Source organism: Mirounga angustirostris, unplaced genomic scaffold (assembly GCF_029215605.1).
Source record: "Mirounga angustirostris isolate CCGP_5_RB_7025 unplaced genomic scaffold, mMirAng1.0.hap1 SCAF_11, whole genome shotgun sequence".
Classification (NCBI taxonomy): Eukaryota; Metazoa; Chordata; class Mammalia; order Carnivora; family Phocidae; genus Mirounga; species Mirounga angustirostris.
Genome location: NW_026991719.1, coordinates 44,428,298 through 44,448,454, shown reverse-complemented (window position 1 = coordinate 44,448,454; position 20,157 = coordinate 44,428,298). Strand labels below are relative to the sequence as shown.

The 20,157-nt window shown below is 53.3% G+C and overlaps 1 long non-coding RNA gene across 6 annotated transcripts; it reads right to left on the bottom strand.

The window, feature by feature from the left end:
* Positions 1-115: 115 nt before the first annotated feature.
* LOC123846575 (uncharacterized) lies at positions 116-19,360 on the bottom strand. Of its 6 annotated transcripts, XR_010406127.1 has the most exons (6): positions 18,159-19,360; positions 15,918-16,025; positions 6,471-14,707; positions 4,618-4,734; positions 3,121-3,287; positions 116-359 (listed from the first exon to the last, which is right to left on the bottom strand). It is a non-coding gene; the product is annotated as an uncharacterized LOC123846575 (long non-coding RNA). The 6 variants fall into 6 exon arrangements; XR_010406125.1 differs by having other exon boundaries at positions 4,618-14,707; XR_010406126.1 differs by having other exon boundaries at positions 3,121-4,734.
* Between the last annotated feature and the right edge of the window lie 797 nt (positions 19,361-20,157).

Here is a 20,157-nt window from a genome sequence, read left to right as displayed (position 1 = left end):
TTGCTTTGTTCTTTGTTAGATCTGAGATGACGACATTTAAATCCTAGAGCAGCAGATCACGGTTTATCAGGCGGAGCTGTAAACTGTGCGGATTTGGGGCAGGGGACGGGGAGGGCACCAGGGAGCAGCATCACGTCACCGTCTGCGGCCCTGCAGCAGGCCCGGCCTTCACGTGATCCAGGAGCAAGGGGAGGAGAGTCTTCCTGCCCACAGAGAATTGGAAGCAGAGTCCGCTGCACACGGTAGGAGCTCCCGCGGGATGGTGCCGGTTCCCCTGGCCTTAGGATCTTCAGGGGCCATTCCTCGTTCGTTGCCTGGTGGCCCCGGGTTGGTGCATGGGAACGGCAGTTTCATGCCTGCTGCGGGACAACCAGAGCATCGTTGAATTATTGGAGGGTCGTCTGGGGATTTAGGCACGTGCCTTTTCATTTCAGGATTCATTGAATGAATCGGTCTCCCCCCCGCCCCGCACCTCCCCGCCTCCCCACACACAAACACAGGATCCAATGCTGTGTACCCACGAAATGCCCATGCGATTCCTCTAAACTGACAGTAAATTCTGCTTTCTGTCAGGCTCTATTTTTAGGTAGTCCCCAAGGCTGTGTTGCTGCCAAGATCTACGAGTCTCCCGCAGAGGGAAGTGGCTTGAGCACAGGTATGTTGATTATGTTCTCAACTTGTGATCTCATCTGAGAGCTGAGGAGCTCACCTGACCCCGCCAGGCTTGTCTCCCACTTGAAGGAGAGGGCCAATAAAGCAGGACTTTTCTTTTTTCTTTTTAGATTATTTATTTTCTTTTTAGATCATTTATTTATTTATGTGAGAGAGAAAGAACCTGAGCAGGGGGAGGGGCAGAGGGAGAGGGAGAAGCAGACTCCCCGCTGAGCAGGGAGCCCGACGTGGGGCTTGAACCCGGGACCCTGAGATCGTGACCTGAGCCGAAGGCAGACGCTTAACGGACCGAGCCACCCAGGCGCCCTAAAGCAGGACTTTTCTTTCTTGAAACTCCGAGGCCTCAATTCAAACTGGTCATTTGGGGTGTGGGGAGCAGGAGTAACATGGCATTTCAGTCTCTTGATTGTGTACTAGCTGTCAGACCCTATGCTGCATATTTGCAAGTATCAGCTTATGGAATCCGCTCCCAGAGACCCCTCGTGGAGCAAGACCTCAGTCTCAGTGGGTAGGTGGGGAAGCGGAGCACAGAGAGGTTAGGTGACTTGCTGAGTGTCGCGTAGGCACCGGAGCGGGACGTGGCACACAGACCTAGGCGGGCTGCATTCAGAGCGGGCATCTCAACCAGCTCACCACCTGTAACCTCCACGAAGGCTGTGGGTGAAGTGCGGAGAACCGGTGACTTTGGTGGACGTTTCCCAGCCGGAAGCGCCAAGTCTTATGAGCTACCTCCTTGAATCCTCTGCAGAATGCCCTGGGGCAGGGCCAGTCTTCCCCACCGGGCAGAGTTCACAGAGACGGGAAGGAGGTGGCCTCACCTCTGCAGCCACGCCAACCACCATCAAATGCATAGCCACTCGTGAAGGTTTCCTTGTCTCCCTTGCCTCCCCCACGCCGTGCTAGGCTGGCTGCCGGGGCGGGGCAGTTTGGAGTAATGGCGAGACGGTCCCGGGCCTCGGGACTTGAGCCTTCAATCAGGGAGAGCTGGGACACCCAGACGTGTGGCAGGGAGCCGTCACGGATCCCCTGTGAGGCTGTCTCGCCAGGAGACGAGAGGAGCAGGCAGGACCCGGGCGGGGCAGCGCGGGCCGGGGGCTTGCTGAGGGCGCTCCTAGCCACAGACTTACGGCCTACCTGGGGGCCATGGAGAATGGCTGGCTGGGTGTACCCGAGGGACTCACTGGTTCCAACCCATCCACCCCCCCCCCCCCGAAGGCATGGTCCCCTTGCCTACGTATGGAGCGCATGAGCATATCTGGGGGTCCCATCTGACACAGCACACGCTCCCAAGTTCCGGACTGGGAGCCAGAACCCAGTGAGGTCTAGAGATGTTCCGCATGCCGGGTTCCAGACCAGAGACCCGGAGGCAGAGCCACCAGGAGGCAAGAAATTACAGGGAGAGAATGGGGATAAAATGGAATATGCTCAAAGAGAAAACTCTGAATGGACCTATCGCAAGTAAAGACATTGAAGTTGGGAATTAAAAACCTTCCCACAGAGGAAGGGCCTGGGCCTGCTGGCCTCATTGGTGAATTCTGGTAAACTGTGGGAAGAGACAGTAGCCGTCCTTCATAGACTCTTCCAGAATAGACAGGAGGAGGGAAGACTTCCTTACTCAGCCTATGAGGACAATATTACCCGGCTACCGAAGCCACACAGGACAACACAAGACATCTATAAACCAATATCTATTACGACTATCCACCCGTAAACCCTCCCCAAAATGGCACACCAGATGCAACACCATTCACAAGGGAGTATGCAGCTAACCAAGTGAGACTTATCCCAGGGTTGCAATATTGCTTTAGCATTCAAAATGCAGTTAAGGTAAACACCATCATCATAGAGTGAGGACGGGAACCATGTAGTTGATCATCCCGATAGAGAGACAACAGACATTTGACAAAATTCAAGACCCATTCACGCTAAAAAAAACCTCTCAGCCGCCTGGGGCTAGAAGGGCACGTCCTCGTTCTGATAAAGGCTATCTAGAAGAAAAATGAGTCTCATGTCACATCCCATTGAGTAGTGCAAGAATGAATGCTTTCCTCCTGAGAGGTGGACCAAGGTGAGGATGCCGGGGCCCACCGTTTCCGTCCAACACTGACTGAAGGGTCCGGCCGGCGCAATCATGCAAGACAAAGAATGAGGACATGGAGAAGCCGGAAACGAAACCTATGTTCAAGCAAAGACTTGTACTCAGACGTTCACGGCAAAAAAGGGGAAGCCGTCTAAAAGTCTGTCAACGGGTAAAAGGATAATCAAACTGGGGCAGTGGATGCCACCGGTCTACGAAGACGGATGACCTTGTGGTGTCTGCAGCAACACGGATGAGCCCCCACAGTGTTACGCTAAGTGAAAGAACACGGACACACAAGTGCGCCTGAAGCATGAGTCTGTTCACAGGAAATGCCCAGAGAGGGCAAACCTACAAGAGATAGAAATTACCTTAGGTGTTGCCTCGGCCTGGAGGTAGGAGTGGGACTTGAGTGCTGCCGGGTACACAGGGTCCTTCTGGAGGGATGAAATGATGTACAGCTGAATCCTGCTGAAGGCTGCGCAACTCCGTAAATCTACTACAAGTCACTGCATTGCAGCCTTTAATTGGGTGAACTCTGTGAGAGGTAAATCATAGGCTTTATTTATTTATTTATTTATTTAAAGATTTTATTATTTGGAGAGAGGGCATGAGTGGGGAAGAGGGGTGGAGGGAGAAACACCCCCCCCCCCGCTACACAAGGAGCCCAACGCGGGGCTCCATCCCAGGACCCCAGGATCATGACCTGAGCTGAAGGCACATGCTTAACCGACTGAGCAACCCAGGTGCCCCAAATTACAGCCTTTAGAAAATGTAATGCAGATGTCTAAGTAAGTCCTGGAGGAAGAGGTATGCCATTGACTTTATAACACTAAGAAACTGCCCCATCTCTCGTTCCATGTTCTCTGGGTCCTGCCTGTGTGACCCATCATCACCTGCCTCCTCCATGTGAGCTAGCATCTCCCGCCAGCCCAAGCCCTGTGCACAACAGAACGAGCCCTGGGCACAACGGAACGGAGTGCTGGTGAGTGCAACGTCTGCGCGTGTCTGCGTGTCCGCGTGTCCGCGTGTGCGGGCAGCCACTGGGTGCACAGAGTACAGAGTGGTTGTCTCAGAAATCTGTGGCTGGGGCCAAGTTCCCATAGTCCCTGCTGCATCTGAAACCCACTTAGGACTTTTCCATTCTTCAGGAATCCCATGGCACTGGCTGCGGTGTCCCTGGTAACCAGCCTCACCCTTCGCTTCAACCTCTGGCCACAGGAAGACATGTGTAGACTGGGGAGGGATGTTGTCCCCCCGCCCCTCCCCAAACACAGGGGCCCCTGCCTCGCTCAGCGAGCCAGTGGGGATCCACGGCAGAGGGGTAACCAGGACGATGGAAATCCCGCTGCCTTTCCATCCTTGAGGCCCTTCTCCCTCCCCTCCGCCTGCCTGAGTGTCCTGTAGAGAAGGGGACAGTGGCGCATAAACACAGCCCTGAGTCCTTGAAATTATTCTCAATATGGCTGTAAAGTAAATGCGTCACCAATAGCTCCTGACCTATGAATACAGAAAGCAAACCGATGGCTGCCAGAGGGAAGGGGGTGGGTGGGTGGATGGGGAAGTTGAGTGAGCGGGGCGGGGGCGGGGGGGGTGGGAGATATAGGCTTCTGGTGAAGGAATGAAAAAGTCACGGGATGGAAGGCACAGCCCAGGGAATATCGTCAGTGATACTGTACTAGCATTGTCTGGGGCCCGGTGGTAGCTACGCTACTGGGGAGCAGAGCAGCTAGACATGTTGAATCACTGTGACATACGCCTGCAGCTGATGTAACATTGTGTGTCAACTAAACTCAAATAAAAAAAAAAAAAATAGCTCCTGCAAGAGAAGACACAGAAGGGATTTTTAAAAATTTCAGTATTAGTACACATGGCTGTAGATTCCAAGATCCTCTTTAAACCAGGACCGGGAAAGCTCAGCGATGCTTCTCAACCTCAGCTGCACATCGATTCTTTCCTGGAGCAGCTCAGAGAGGGCTCAACACCTGAAAAACAAATAATCCAGTTTAAAAATGGGCAGAAGACGTGAACAGACATTTCTCCAAAGAAGACATCCAGGCGGTCAACAGACACATGAAAGGATGCTCAGCATCACATACCATCAGGGAAATGCAAATCACAGCCACAGTGAGCTATCACCTCACACCAGTCAGAACGGCTAAAGTCAAAAGCACAAGAAACGACAGGTGTTGGCGAGGATGTGGAGAAAGGGGAACCCTCCTACACTGTTGGTGGGAAGGCAGACTGGTGCAGCCACTCTGGAAGAGAGTATGGAGTTTCCGCAAAGAGCTAAAAATAGAACTGCCTATAGTCCAGCAATCACACTGCTGGGTATTTAACCAAAAATACAAAAACACTAATTCGGGGGGGTACACGCACCCCTATGTTTATAGCAGCATTGTTTACAATAGCCAAAGCATGGAAGCAGCCCACGCGTCCATGGAGAGATGAATGGATAAAGAAGATGTGGTATATATACAATGGAATATTACTCAGCCATAAAAAAGAATGACATCTTCCCATTTGCAATAACACAGGTAGAGCTAGAGAGGATTATGCTAAGCCAAATATGTCAGAAGACAAGTGCCATATGATTTCACTCGTGGAATTTAACAGCCACAAAGGAGCAAAGGAAAAAGAGAGAGAGAGAGAGAGAGAGACAAACCAAGAAACAAACTCTTAGCTATAGAGAACAAACTGATGGTAAGCGGAGGGGAGGTGGGTGAGGGGATCAGCGAACTAGGTGATGGGGATTAATTAGTGCCCCCCTCCTGATGAGAACCGGGTGGTGTATGGAATTGTTGAGTCACGGTACTCTACACCTGAAACTTATATAACACTATCTTAACTATACTGAGAGTAACATAAAAAAATTATTAATAAAAAAAAAAAAAAAGAGGGACAGATGCAGGTGCTCCATCCCCAGGGAGTCTGAGGTAGGGAGTCTGGAATGTGGCCCCAGCAAGAGCATTGTTTGGAAACTTCTATGAAAACCTAGTTTGCAGCCGTGGAAACAGAACCATCCTTAAGGCGAAAACCTCAAGTCAGAAATTTAAAAATAGAGCTACCCTATGACCCAGCAATTGCACTCCTGGGTATTTACCCCAAAGACACAGATGTAGTGAAAAGAAGGGCCATCTGCACCCCAATGTCCTCAATAGCCAAACTGTGGAAAGAGCCGAGATGCCCTTCAACAGATGAATGGAGAAAGAAGATGTGGTCCATATATACAATGGACTATTACTCAGCCATCAGAAAGGATGAATACCCAACTTTTGCATCAACATGGATGGGACTGGAGGAGAGTATGCTAAGTGAAATAAGTCAAGCAGAGAAAGTCAATTATCATATGGTTTCACTTATTTGTGGAACCTAGGGAATAGCATGGAGGACATTAGGAGAAGGAAGGGAAAAATGAGGGGGGCGGGAATCGGAGGGAGAGATGAACCATGAGAGACTATGGACCTGAGAAACAAACAGGGTTTTGGAGGGGAGGGGGGAGGGGGGATTGGTTAGCCCGGTGATGGGTATTGAGGAGGGCACGTACTGCATGGAGCACTGGGTGTTATACGAAAACAATGGATCGTGGATCACCACATCAAAAACCAATGATGTATTGTATGGTGACTAACATAACATAATAAAATTAAAAAAAAGAAAAGAAAAGAAAAGAAAGAAATTTGAGACTCCCCTTACAAGGCCCGCAGGTTTTCACCATTACCTGCTGTGATTGGCCGATCTCATAGGCTGTGAGGAAAGGAAAAACAGGTCAGAGTAAACGCGGGCTTTAAAACTGCCATTGTACTGGCTGCTCTCAATGTTCCCGAAAACCAGAGTTTGAAGTTAAAACCCTGCATTTGCTCACGAAACGTAAGACTTTTTATTTCCTGTCCAGATCCCTTGTGCTTAGCTACTTTAAGATCGGAGAAAACACTGTATCGACCACTTCATCAGACAGATCCCAATAATTCTTTGAAAACGCGTTGGCTGAGATTCGTATCCGTTGATGGCGATGGGCTCGGCTGTCAGGCTTATCTGCCAAGTCTACTGAGTTGTGTTTTTTAACTTTCTCTTATACTTTCTGTTCTCAAACTCATTCCCATGCTCAGATAAGAGCCCAAACAGGTCGAGGTATTGATGATGAAAAGTAAAATTGAGCAGTCCCTTGTTTCATGCTCACCCAAGGACACGTGCCTCCCCAAACCTTCTCTTTGAGAGATTGGTTCCAGATACTCAACTCCATATTCCAAATCCCGGGCTTACTGCTGTGCCTCATTCATCGAGTTTACACGGGGGGTTCTTACAGAAGATGAGGATTTCAATCTCCCAGGTGTATTGCAGGGCCCGGGTGTCCTCAGGAATTCCTGTGGGGAACGCACCCGAACCAGGAGCTTTGTGAGGACGTGCTCAGAGTGTATCTGCGGAGAAGGAGCCCTCACAGGCGACTTTGCGAACACCTGTGGCAACGTGAGGATCATGGTGTAGCCTTGTCCTGAGCAGGTCCCAGAGAGTCGGGGTGGGGGGCGGGGCGCGGTGGAGAGCACACCTAGCAACCTCCCCAGGATATTGCCTTAAGGCATTGGGTGGATGGTGGTGTCCACCCGAGAGGAGGGAATGGAGGTCTGGGGTCGTCTGCAGATTGGCAAGGCTTGTGGGACCTCTGAGTGCAGATGCCCCATAGGTTCAGCCCGTGGGGGTCTGGGGCCCAGCAGGCATTTCTTAGGTAGACTCGTTGACGGGAGAAGCCACAGGGATACATGGGGATACAGATGGAAGCGAGTCAGGGGGGCAGAGCTCTGGGTGGCGATGTAGTCGCCCACGGATCGTGTATAGAATGAGAAGAGCGCAGAGCAGAGGTTGGAACCCTGGGAGGAAAAAAGAAAACAAGATTTAGGACGGGATCAAATGAAACGGGCCAACGGGGAGACTTAGAAGTGAAGATCTGAGAAGCAGGGGGAAAGCCAGGGTGGGCTGCGGTCCCAGCAGCTGAGGAACCACAGCATTGTGAAACCGAGGGCTGTTACTGTGGCCGAGACGGCGCTGGGTACTTTGGTTTGGCAACATGGAGCTCTTTGGAGAATTTAGCAAAGGGATGATCCGCGGGTGGGGGACATCGCGGAGGGACCCAGAGGTAGCCAAGTAAGTCCATTCTGCGGTCTACACGATCAAGAAACCTGGCTTGACACAGGGCGGTAGTAGAAGCAGGTGGCTGTGTGCTTTCAGAGGATGTTAGTTTCTGTCCCCAGGAGCAGGTCCGAAAAGCAACTGGATGCAGGCTCCAGAAACCCCTGCGGATGGCGCGGGCTGTTGACTCGATGACAGAGTCGAGAGCTGGGGTGAGCTTCACCGGTGTTTCTTTCCGTTGCGGGCAGAGCGGTGGGGTCCGTGCAGCGGTGGGGTTGGAGCAAGTCTTCCATCACCTCTCTCCCGCCCCATTCCTGCCTCCGTGACCCATGGAGAAGCGGCTTCATCTTCCGGGCAGACGCCTCAACGGCTGGTGTCCCGGCAGAGCCCCACACTGAGTTGTCAGACGGGAGTGAAACAGAGGGGGACCGAACGGGAAGTTGTGGCAGAGGTGGCATCTGAGGACAGGAGTCCTGCTGGGGACGCTCAGAGCAGCGCCGCCATTGAGGGCCCTGGGTGTCGGGGCCGGGGGTTGGGGCGATGGCAGGTCTGGGGACGTGGGCGCCTGGCCACGACATTCAGACCAAGTGTCTCCGGCAAACATGTTTCTTGGTTCGGGGCAACCTCGTCTGCGGCCGGGGCCTGGATAGACTAGAATGCTCTGTAAAACTAAGTCCTGGTCATGAGACTGGCCTCGGCATGTCCTCTCTGCTGGTGAGGAGCCTGGGCTTTCGGGTCCTTCCAATGAGGAACAGAGAGGCTGGGCCATGGAGCCGCAGGACAGAAGCGCCATGTGATTCTGCCCCTGCAAAGCTGGGGTCAGAGTGCCGTCCTCAGATCACCGTGAAGAGGATGCCGGGCGCAGGCTCCGGCGGGTGGCTGCAAGTCAGGGGGGGGCCCAGGTCCAGACTGTTCTAAGATCTCACACAGGGGCCACTGGGCAGACGCCGAGCGGTAACGCAGGCGAACGCTCTCAGGAGAAGGACCAAGGTCCGGTCCGAAAGCCACTTCAGCCATTGCTCTGTGGCCACAGAGTCCGCGCCTTTCTGAAGGAAACCCCGTCGTTCCAAAGCTCCTTATCCCTGCTGGATGAGGGAGGGAGGCAGGGATAGGTCATTATCCGACAGGAGGCCAGATGAGGAAGGGAGGCCCGGTGAACCACGACTGTAAGAAGAGACCAAGCCCTTGCTCCAGGTCGACCCCTTCCTTCCCCAGAGTGACACGAGAGCGTGGTGGCTTCTTCAGGACTAGACCCTGGTTTCCATCTGAGAGACTCCGGGGCCTCAGGGCACCACTGTCTGTTTCAGACGGAGGGGGGTAGAAAGCATGACCTTCTGAGCTTCAGGAACCAAGTGGGGCAGTGGGCATAAGCGAGTACGTTCTAAGTCCTCTAGCTTCCTATAAAGAAAGCCCGTCAAACACCGTTCGTGCTGCATGACTGTGTTGTGGCCAGAACCTAATGGGCTCTCACCACGGAGAACACACTCACGGGGCCAGTGACAGCAGCTGGAGACCTGAGACTTGTCCTTGACTGGGCGCCTGATTGCTGGTCTCTGCAAACAAAAGCCTGGGTCCCTACTTGCGGATGTGACAGCTCTAGGCGGACCTGGGGAGGCTCTCCCTCGAAGATCAGATGTTCTGAGCACCCAGCAGAGGGGGGAAAGGATCGTGGGGGGGGGGGGATAGTGCTGGCTCTGTCAGCAACTACTGAGGTCCTCACTTGGGCCCCTCAGCTCCATGGAGGAAACTCACATGCTTTACCTTCAAACGAATTAAGAAGGGAAAACCTCTCCTTCTTCTAATAAAAACCACTGGCTTTAGGTACGATCCTCCAGGCATCCTCCTCTGGCTCTGGACACATTTTCTGAGGCCCAGATCCAGAACTCAGGCCCTGAAGTGAGCGTCTGTGTTGTTCGAGGAGAAATTGCCTGGGGAGGGCAGGGGCAGGGTGGCCACGGGGAGGCCCAGCTCAGCTCTGTGACAACCCTTGTCAGCTACTCCAGTGTGTGTGTCTGTGTGGGCCTCTCTTCTCTCTGTCCTCTGTCCTGGGGTCCGTCTGTGGACGGTAAAAGCTTCCTGAGTTAAAGGAGAGGACAAGACAAGGACCCCCAATCTCCTTTAACATGACTGCTTGGACAGACCGCGGGCAGAGGAAAAGCCGGTGGGGATGGTGAGCTCGGATCACAGACTCACTCGTGCTCCTCACATCACCCAGGCGCTTTGGTTCCGTTAGTCTCCTGACTGAGTGAGGCCCCGCATCTGGACTGGAAGGCAAGGGGGGAGAGAAGCCATGCATTTACACCGAATGTGGTAGGTAAGCGTGGTCCGATGCAGTCGCTGAATGGTCCCTATCTACAAATGCTCAGTCTCACGTTTCCACCACCCCTCGCCCCTCACTCCTCCCCAACATGAGGAAGGGTATGTGTGGCTTACAGGTGTGTGTGATGATGTGGAAAGGGGGGTTCTATGACACACCTATGTGGCTCACAGTGCCCTCGGTGGTCTCTGAGGGAAGGATGACTCTTGTCTCCCCCAGGTCCAGCTGCTGATGCCATGCAGGGAGGCGGGTGTAACTTGCACTTCTGTCTCCCTCCTCTTGGTGGGGACCTGGTGCTCCCTGGCTGCCTCAGCCTCACCTCACTCAGCTGGCATCTGCAAATACCTCCGCATCTGGGTCTCATCCTCCATCCCACCCCTGGGCGGGACTGTGCCCTCCACAGGTGCAGCTGCAGAGTCATCTAAGCCTCTGCCTGGTTAAAGTTTCCATCATGAACCTCTGGTTATGAACCCAGCCACATTCTACATCCCCCATAGGGGAATCCAGCCCCCCCCCCCCCCCATCTCATCTACAACATAGCAGGAACTAAGATCAGCTCCAGAAAGCTATATATCTCAACTCCAGTTATCCCTTTACTCAAAGAGAGCGCTTGGGTCATTGTACGGAGTGTATCCTGTGAGTCCCACGTGTGCATGAGGGGAAACCCTCCTGTACCTGGAGCTCCCCCTCACTTCTCGAACACCTGTCCCTTGTCTGAGCTGTTTCACCTCTGCCGCCACTTCCTCTGGGGGCCTTTGCCCCCTCTGTGACTGAAAAGGATACTCCTTCTTTGGCTTGTCTTTCATATTGACCCGAATTCCCATATATCCAGGTCAAAGGGGGCATAATGTGAAATTCACACGTTGTCAAATACAATAGAAATTGAGTTTATATACACCTCCCAACTCAAATCTATATAAAAAAAGTAGGTGGAGAAATGAATGGTCACAGCGCCAAAGGCGCCTCAGAGGTTCCCTCGCATGTGCACAGAGTGTGAGTGGTGTCAGGCTATATGGATGTTAAGGGAGGCCTTGACGAGAACAGTCGCAGTGGAGAGATAGGGACGAAAGCTCTATCGAAGCGGGTGCAGGAGCTAACGGCCTCGGGAGAAGCTGAAGCAGTTTTGCTTTGAAAGGTACAGATTGGGGGCCAGTAGCTGCAGGATGACTTGGGGGAAGGCAGCGGGGTTCCCCCCCCCCCCCGCCTCTATTGTGGAATGCTCCCATGTAGAGAGAACAGGAGAGAGGAGACACTGCAGGAGCCAAGTCTCTGAGAAGCTGGGAGGCGCGGGATCCTGAGCAGAGCTGAGGGGCTGGTTGCCCTGTAGAGCATGTGTGCAGAGGGGCGGCAGAGAATGCCAGGACAGGGTTTGGGAAGCTGTGGCAAGTCCCACCTGATTGCTACTGTCCTCGCCATGAATCAGTAGGCAGTTGCAACAGACCGGAAGAGAGCTGTAATAGTGTGGGAAGGGTGAGTGGAAATGAAAGGCAATTCTCTGCTGGCCATGGAACTAACATAAAAGAATTCACTAAGACTTTAAAATTTCGTCATCAATGCTCTGGTGCTCACATACAAAAAGGGAGTGTTTGTTATTGGGGGTGAACCTTGAGGTGGCCCTGGGGTCTGGACTGGAGGCCCCCAAGAGGCTGTATACTGTGGATGTAGAGGCATTAGAGGGAGGGAGCTGGAGAACCAGGGCATCCGGTTCAGAGCGCTGAGCGAGAGGAAAGCTACTCGGGACGCCAGGGAGGGGCGCGGCGTTCCTGATGCCCAGGGCGTGTCCGTGGGCAAGGCGATACTCCGCTTGGGGAGCAGGAGAACATCCCTGGGGCGGAGAGGCCAGGGGGCGGCGGGTCATCTTCGTGAGGCTTGAGGGGGGCCCGGAGGCATCGGAGGAGTGAGGGCTGAGAGGGCGGACAGCGAGTGTGTTACGGGACTGGCGTGTTCGCTGGCTAGGGTGGGGAGGGGGACAATAAACAGAGGACCCGTACAGGTGCCGCCCGTGGGGCGTGGGGGAGCTCCTGGGAACCTGGTGACAGTACCGGGATACCCCCGTCTCCCCGGTACCTCTGACAGGTCCGCAGACCCCTAAGGAACCCGGGCCCAGAGCCTGGCGCCGACGTCATTCCACTCCGGTGCGCATGCCCAGAAAGCACCAATCGGGTCGCAGCGCTCACGATTCGCCCTCCCTGGTGCCGGGACTTCCGGGCGCGGGCTTCCGGCCGCTGTTGGCAAACTTCCGGGGCAGGACGACGAGAAGGTTTTTGTGCGGTGGCCGATTCCGCCGGGCCTCTCGGGCCGTTCCCTGGCTTCCTCTGCTCTTCGGCGGCATTCCACGTAGCTCCCACAGCCTTGAGCTGCACGTCGCCTCCCAGGGGAATGGTAGAAAAGATGGATTTTCTTCCGCAACGTGTGGCGCTCAGTTTCTATGGCCGCTAGGTGGCAGTAGTGCGCCGTGCAGGTTTTCTGCCGCTCTCCTCCCCCGCCCTTCGTGCTTGAAAAAAGCAGCAGCGGCTTGTTTCCTCTAAAATGGAGCCGCCTTTTTGCGCTTGCGCGGGCAGGCCGCCTGGCGCCGGCTCTGCCCGGTTCCCTGCGGGAGGCGGGGGGGGGGGGGGGGCTGCGAAAACGCACCGCCCACGGACGAAACCCTTCTGCTTCGCCGCTGGGGGCTCTCCTCAGTCGCTGCCTGCCGGTCCGCGTCTCCGAGTCGCCTGCTCGGTGGCTTTCCCTAAGCCCCAGCCGTTAGCGGGCGCGGAGGGGAACCTGCACTGGGGAGTGTTTAATTAAAGGCCACAAAGCTTGGGGCGCCTGGGTGGCTCAGCCGTTAAGCGTCTGCCTTCGGCTCAGGTCATGATCCCGGGGTCCTGGGATCGAGCCCCGCATCGCCCCACATCGGGCTCCCTGCTCGGCGGGGAGCCTGCTTCTCCCTTCCCACTCCCCCTGCTTGTGTTCCCTCTCTCGCTGTGTCTCTGTCTGTCAAATAAATAAATAAAATCTTTAAAAATAAAAATAAAGGCCACAAAGCTAGAGTTCGGGCTCAGGGAGAACTCTGCAGGTGGGGGACGCCGCTGAAGGTGGCGCAAGGGCGCGCGCGAACTTGCTGATGCGACTGTCCCTTCACGTAAACATGCTTGAAATGGTCACTTTTATGTTCTACCGATTTTCCCACCCCAAAGGTGAGAGAAAAGCTCTTCTGGTGAAGCTGACACCGCGTGGGAGTTGCTCCAACTAAGGCGGTGCACAAACGGGTCAAACTGAAATGGCAGGTGTCACATAAGCCTTGAGAGAACAGGGAGGTAACCTGCGGCAGGAGGTGCGTGCGGTCCGTCGGGCCTTCCTTGGTCTGGTTTCTGCCTCCATCCCCTCCTCATGGTCTCCGCCCCTGTGTCCCCCTGGGGTCCCTCACGCCGCAGGCGCTGCGCTGCGCTGCACGGGGTGCTGCCGAGCACACGACGCCCGGGACTCTTGTGACGGGCACGCTTACCGACAGTCCCAGTGCCTGTCTGCGTGGCCTCCCACGCAATCCATCCGGTGTCTGAGTTTCCGCTCCTTTGTCTTCTGGGGCGGGGGGGGGGGGGGCGGTTTCTCTTGAGTCAGATGGATGAAGCTTCAGTCGCCTAGTAACCAGTGTTGGTCTGGTTGTTGTTGTTGTTGTTTTAATTAATCTCAACATCTGTTCCCAGGAAGAGAGCGAGGTGGAGACAAGTGCTTTCTCATCAGTCCTGGACCTTTAGCTGGGCTGATGCCTGAGCTGAGTGACCCAGTGAGGAGGACCAGAAGGATGTTGCCATGACAGCAGACTCCCACACTCCCTTCCAGCGCACGGGCCCTTCTCCCTCCCTCTCCCTGCCTGCTAGGATCTCCCCTGAGAATGGGAATGTGCTTTGGCCAGCAGGGAAGGAATCCATGTATGGTCGAGGATGCAGGGGGAGAGGCGTAATCTTGGGATGTCTGCAGAAGGGACCAGAGCCCCAAAGAAAGCAGTCTGTACAACACTGAGGCCCCAGGAGACGACGAAGCCTGTGAAAGCATAGGGGCCTCTAAATGCGGTTCTGGGATTTTCTCCAGCAGTCCACGCTGCTACACCGTTTTCTGAAGCCAAGCTCCATGGCTCAGACCCTGGAAAATGGGGCCTGTGTTGTAAAGGAGAATGGAGCCTGGCATGGCTTGTGGAGGCCATGACAGCCTGGAGAAGGACCTGCTCCCCTCCGTGACAGCTCTCCTGACTGACGGTGGCACTCTGTGTGTCTGTCTGGTCTGCTCATCCTGCTGTGCTCCGCGTTGGGGTCCGCTTACACGGGATGCGAAACATGGGCCTAGTTCAAGGAGAGGACAAGGCGGAGATGCCCCCGTCTCCTCTAACGTGGACTGATTGGAGGGTGGACGGAGGACGAGCTGCCCGGGGTGGTGAGGTGAGATCACACATTCACTAGGGCTCCTCAGACCACAAGGCCACATTGGTTAATTTCTTCTCAGTGGCTGACGTGATCTTCGTGATTGTTCACTGTCTGGACCCGCTAGAAACGGAGCAAAAGACCCAGTGAAATCATTGCTGATCCGGTCAGGGGGGTGGGATGCAATCATGTGAATGATCTAGTTCAATAAATGCGCAGGCTCTCAAGATTTCCACCCCGGCTCCCTACTTTGCCCAAGCTGGGGAAGGAGAATGTGTGGTTTACACGTCTCCTGGGTGATGCTGGAAGGGGGGCATCTAGGAAATTCTTATGGTGCTCACCGAATGCTCCCTGGTCTCTGAGGGGAGGAGGACTCTTGTCTCCCGGGTCCAGCTGGTGAGGCTGACCTGCACCACCCATGCATGTGGCTGGTGAAACTTGCATTTTCCTCTCTCTCCTCTTGGTCGGGACCTGGTGCTGCCTGGCTGAGCCAGCCTCAGTTCACCTTTGCTGGCATCTGTAGACCCCTCTGAATCTTGGTCTCAGCCTCCATCCCCACTCTGGGCGGGGCTGTCGCCCCAAGGCTCAGCTGCAGGGTCACCTAGTCCCTCGCCTACTTAGGCTTCCTTCCCCAACCCCTGGCTGTGGACTCAGCCACTTTCCACATTTCCCCCTCAGGGAATGCAGCCTCTGGGGTCTGGCCCATAGCACAGCAGGAGCCAAGATCAGCTCCAGAAAGCTAAGTTCCTAACCTCAGCCATCCCTCTGCCCACGGAGGCTGCTGGGTCATCCCGCAAAGTGAACTGACTCCTCTGAGTCCCAAACGTGAATGGGGGCAGAATGCCGTCCTCCGCTTCTCTGCTGTAGCTCGCTTGTCCCCTCCCATAGAGGGGAGACTGAGCCTTGAGAGCCTTCCCTCCATCTGCCACCTCCTGTGTGTGTCTTCTACGCCTCTGAGGCGGGGACAGAACATTCTTCTTTTGCTTGACCTTCATGCTGACGAGGCTCCCCACAGTATGTCCAGATCCCAAAGGGAAAGCTGTAGGATTTGCTTGCTTTTTTTTTTTTTTTTTTTTTTTAAGAGATTGGCTAACTGATAAACATAAAATGGAAGGGATTACCAAACGTGACTGCTTGTGCCATCATCAGCAGGGCAAGATCTGTAAAAGTAAACTCAGAGCTCAAAGACAGACACCATGTTTTAAAAGGGCCCTAGGAGATGCCGTGTCACCAATTTTAATGTCAGTGCCCAGAGAGCTTCACTCCTCAGGCCTCTGCTCCCACCAGCGCCTGGCAACCATCCAGGAGAGTTGGGCAGCAGAGATGAACTTACCCAGAGCTTGTGAGGTCTCCCAGGGGTTACGGAGCAAGCCTGGGAGCGTGTGCACGTCTGTCTAGTCCAGGAATGTCCTGGAGGGCCGGCAAACTTTCTTCCGGTGTCCTGTTTACCGCATAATAAATTAGAAGGGCAGCACTGAGATAGGCTCAATAGTTTCACCTTTAAAAGAAATACTTTTCTGATTACCGGGAGGAGCCCGGTGGACATTACTGGAGAACACAATGAAACCACAACTGTCTAATTCTAAAAATCCCTGAAACGAAAACGTTTGCTTCACAGCTTCCCATTCTTCGGCGGCCCTCTTCCTGAAGTTTGAATACAGGTTCCTGGCTCAGTCCTAAACCAGGCATGTTTTCCCCAGGTGTTTATGGGTGTGGGTCCCCTCGAGACAGGACACGCGGGGGCGCTCCGGCCCCCAGCAGCTTTTCTCGGGCTCCTGAGTTCTCCAGCTGGCGGCTGCTCAGCAAGATCTATCAGATGCATTTTAAGAGCTCCAGGTGCCTGCCCCGTTCTGAGAACGGACAGTCTCGGTCGCCCTATGGGCTCACGCCCTGACTGCCTGCCCTCTGGGCACATGGAGAAACCAAGGCACAGGGAGACCGAGGAACGTGCCTGCCGCCATGCAGCCAGAGAGCTTACTAGATGGGAGTCCTGGCATCACTGCTGCCCACCCTGGGTGACCTTAGGATCATATGCTAACATCTTCTCTTTTCCCCTCTCACTCACTATGGGCATGTCATTTTAAGGAGCAGTGAACGAATTTAATCCCTTAGAAGGAAATGAAGGCAGGGCAAGGTATCCCTCGTGCCTTTAAACACAGACCCCCTCAAAACCTGCAGGGGCTAGTGGGGGGCACACGTGTGTTCCTGTGGATGTAAAGGGAGATTCTCCACTAACCCTCCCCCACCACCCACCACCCCTTCCATAACCTGCAAAAAACATAACAGGTCTCAGGGGGCCTTTTATTCAGCATCCAACAACACGAATGAGAGCCTCTCTTATTAGGTGTTTGCTACTCTTGTACAAGGTGGTCATCTAGCGCTTACCTGGGGAGCAAGAGAATACCAACCAACCAACCAACGAACCAATGCATGAAGAAGTTAGTGTGGTAAGCGTTAGGAAGAAAATAGCCCAGGTCCTAGGCCAGGAACAATCTACTTACACAGAGTGGTCAGGCAGAGCCTCTCTGAGAAGGCAATGATGGAGCAGAAACCCTACGGCTGAGAAGGAACCAACCATGTAAAGATCCGGGGCTGGACTCTGCCGGGCAAAGAGCACCGTGATGACCAATGTCCTGACCAGGGAATAAGCTTGGCATGTTCGAGGAACAGAGAAGTAGGCCAGAGTTATCGTCGTGGAGGCAAGAGCTGATGGGATTGTTTGGATATTAAAACAGTAGCAGTAGATAAGCACAGAAGGGGATGGATACAGGATATAGTCAGAAGGTCGGCTCTAGAGGACTTGTTGCTGGACTGCGGTGGAGACCAACAAGATGCAACACGCGAAGAGGCGTGCTTGGGGCACGTGAAGTGTATGCTTCCTCCTGGCCATCCAACAAAGACAGACAAATCTGGATCTCTGGGCACAGGTTGCTGCGTGAGGTAGGAGTGCAGGAGGTCACATTGGGTACATGCTCTGTTTTCTGCTGGCAAAAAGGATGAAACAACCCACGGAGAGAGTGTAGCATGAGCAGGGCCCTGTCAAAACTAAAAGCCAGTGGAAAGGGAGGAGTAAGCACTACATACTGACAAGGAGCAGAGTGGCCACTGGGGTTGGAGGAACAACACCCAGACAGTAAATTGTCAAATGTGCAAAAATGAAAATTCAAAGAAAGGGTGGGGGAGGGACAGTGTCAAAAACGAGGCAATTGGGAAATGAACCAAAGGCATCTGAGAGGTACAGTGAGTCGAGGAGAGGACATCCTCACAGGGGTTGGTGATACGTGAAGGCCACTGGCGCCCTTGACAAAATCGGTGCTTTTGGGGGGCAGGCTGATAGAAGCACGACTGAAGTGGGTTAGCAAGGAAAGGGGTTACAGAACAAGGGGAGACTTGCTGTCGGGAGCACCAGGGAAATGTGGCAGTATCGCAGAAATACAGGGGATAAGTGACGGCTTTATGTTTTACTTCATCTGGTGTCAGGGGCGAGAAATATGAGCAGGTTCGGAGTGAACAGAACGACGGGGATACAAATGGGACAGGCGACCATTCAGGAGCACTGCAAAGGCCTACTCACCCTGCAGGAGATGGGCATGGAAGCTGATTGCTGTGGATGCAATGCAGGGGCATTAGAGGGAGGGAGCTGGAGAACGAGGACAAAGTGTTCGTGTCCGGAGTACAATGCTAGACACCACACCACTGAGGCGCGCGGGGGTTCCTGAAGCCCAAGGCAAGTCCGTGGGCAGGGGGATGCTCCGCTTGGGGAGAAGGAGAACACCCCTGTGGACCGAGAGGCCCCGGAGCGGCCGGTCATCTTCTTGAGACTTGAGGTGGCTCCGGAGGCATCAGAGGAGCGAGATTGAGACGGGGAGAGAGAATGTCCCGCCGCATTGGCGTGTTCAAAGGCTGGGGTCGGCAGGACAATGACCAAGGCACGGTACAGGTGCGGTCGAGACGCCCCCGAAGTCAGGCGACAGGACCCACATTTTACCAGTACTGTGATTTAACAAGAACGGGAAATTCTAGTGGATTTGGGGAAGAAGGCTGGTTCCGACATCACGCACTTCCGGCGCGCTGGCCCAGACGCATTTCCGGCGCGCTGGACCAGACTCAACCAATCGCAACCTAGCCTCGCTCCAGCCCTGCCGGTTAGCGTCCTCCAGGGACAGGACTTCCTGCACCGGTTGCTCTGTTTCCGGGTGCGGGAATAGGGAAGGCTTCCGGGTTCGCGAGGGGTCGGTAGGGCCACTTTGATAGCATTTCCTCCTGTCCCTGGTCCTCAGCGTCATCCCTTTTGGGTTCCTCAAGTACTATATTTATGGTCTTTCGCGGAAAATACGGCGGAAATTTGTGTTTTTGTTTTGCGGGTTTGTTGTCTTCGGTTTCTATGGACTCTAGGTGGCAGTGGTGCGCCGTGTAGCCATTCTGAAGCCCTCCTACCCCGCCCTTTGTGCTTGGAAAAAAGGCATCATCCTGAAAAGAAGTGACTCTTTTATTGCGACTGCGCAGGGTTGGCTGCTTGGGCTGGATTTGTTCTTTTCAGTCAGGTCTTTTTTGAAAGCACCCCGCCCGCGGACAAAATAGTTTTGCTGTTTCAGTGTGCTGCTTTTCAGCTGGGCTGACAGGGTCGCTTAGCAACTGTTCTTTCTGCGTCTCTGGTCTGGTGTTTGTGTTTTTCCAAATTGTTTGCGTTTTATGGGCCTTTATTAATATATTCTTCAGTTATGCTGGTCACTCCATCCCACTGAGAAAAGTTGGAGCACAGATAAAATATAATAAAGTAATATATATTGCATTTCCATCACGCAGCGCTGACGATTAATAGTATTTTTGAAAAATTCCTAAGGGTTTTTCATTAAGAAGGTGCATTTTAAATATATTAAGCTTCATTTTTGCATCATAATTTCAATCTCCTTTTAAAATTCAATTGTATATATTTGATAATTTCACCTCCCACTTATTGTGTGCCCAATAAATACTGTGAAACTAGAAATTTTATTTTTCTTTCATTTTTCTTTATGTATATAAAATCATTATTTTCCTAGCATTGGATTATAGCAAGAGTTTTCTACATGATTTTTTTTTTCATTTGGCCGTTTGTTATCAGCATTAGTGTATGTAATTAACATTTGAGCAATCAATTATTTTTGTTTTTTCTTTTTTAAATCAATAAGAGTTGTTGCTTTGGAGCAAAGGAAATCTAAGCATGTAGTGACAAAAAATGGTATGTACATATTCACGGTTATGCAAGAAGTTGTATGAACTTCATCTGTAAATCTTTTTTTTTAATTAAAAAGATTTTAAGTAATCTCTACACCCACCATGGGGCTTGAACTCACAACCGGAGATAAAGAGCGGCATGCTCCACCAGCTGAGCCAGCCAGGCACCCCTAGAACTCTTTTTATCTTGCAAAGCTGAAACTCTACCAGTTAAACAGTAATTCCCCATTTCCTCCTACCTGCTTGCCCTGAAACCCACCATTCTACTTTCTGTCTCTATCAACTGGACTACTCTAGGCATCTGATGTAAGCAGGACCATACTATATTTGTCCATTTGTAACTGACTTATTTCACT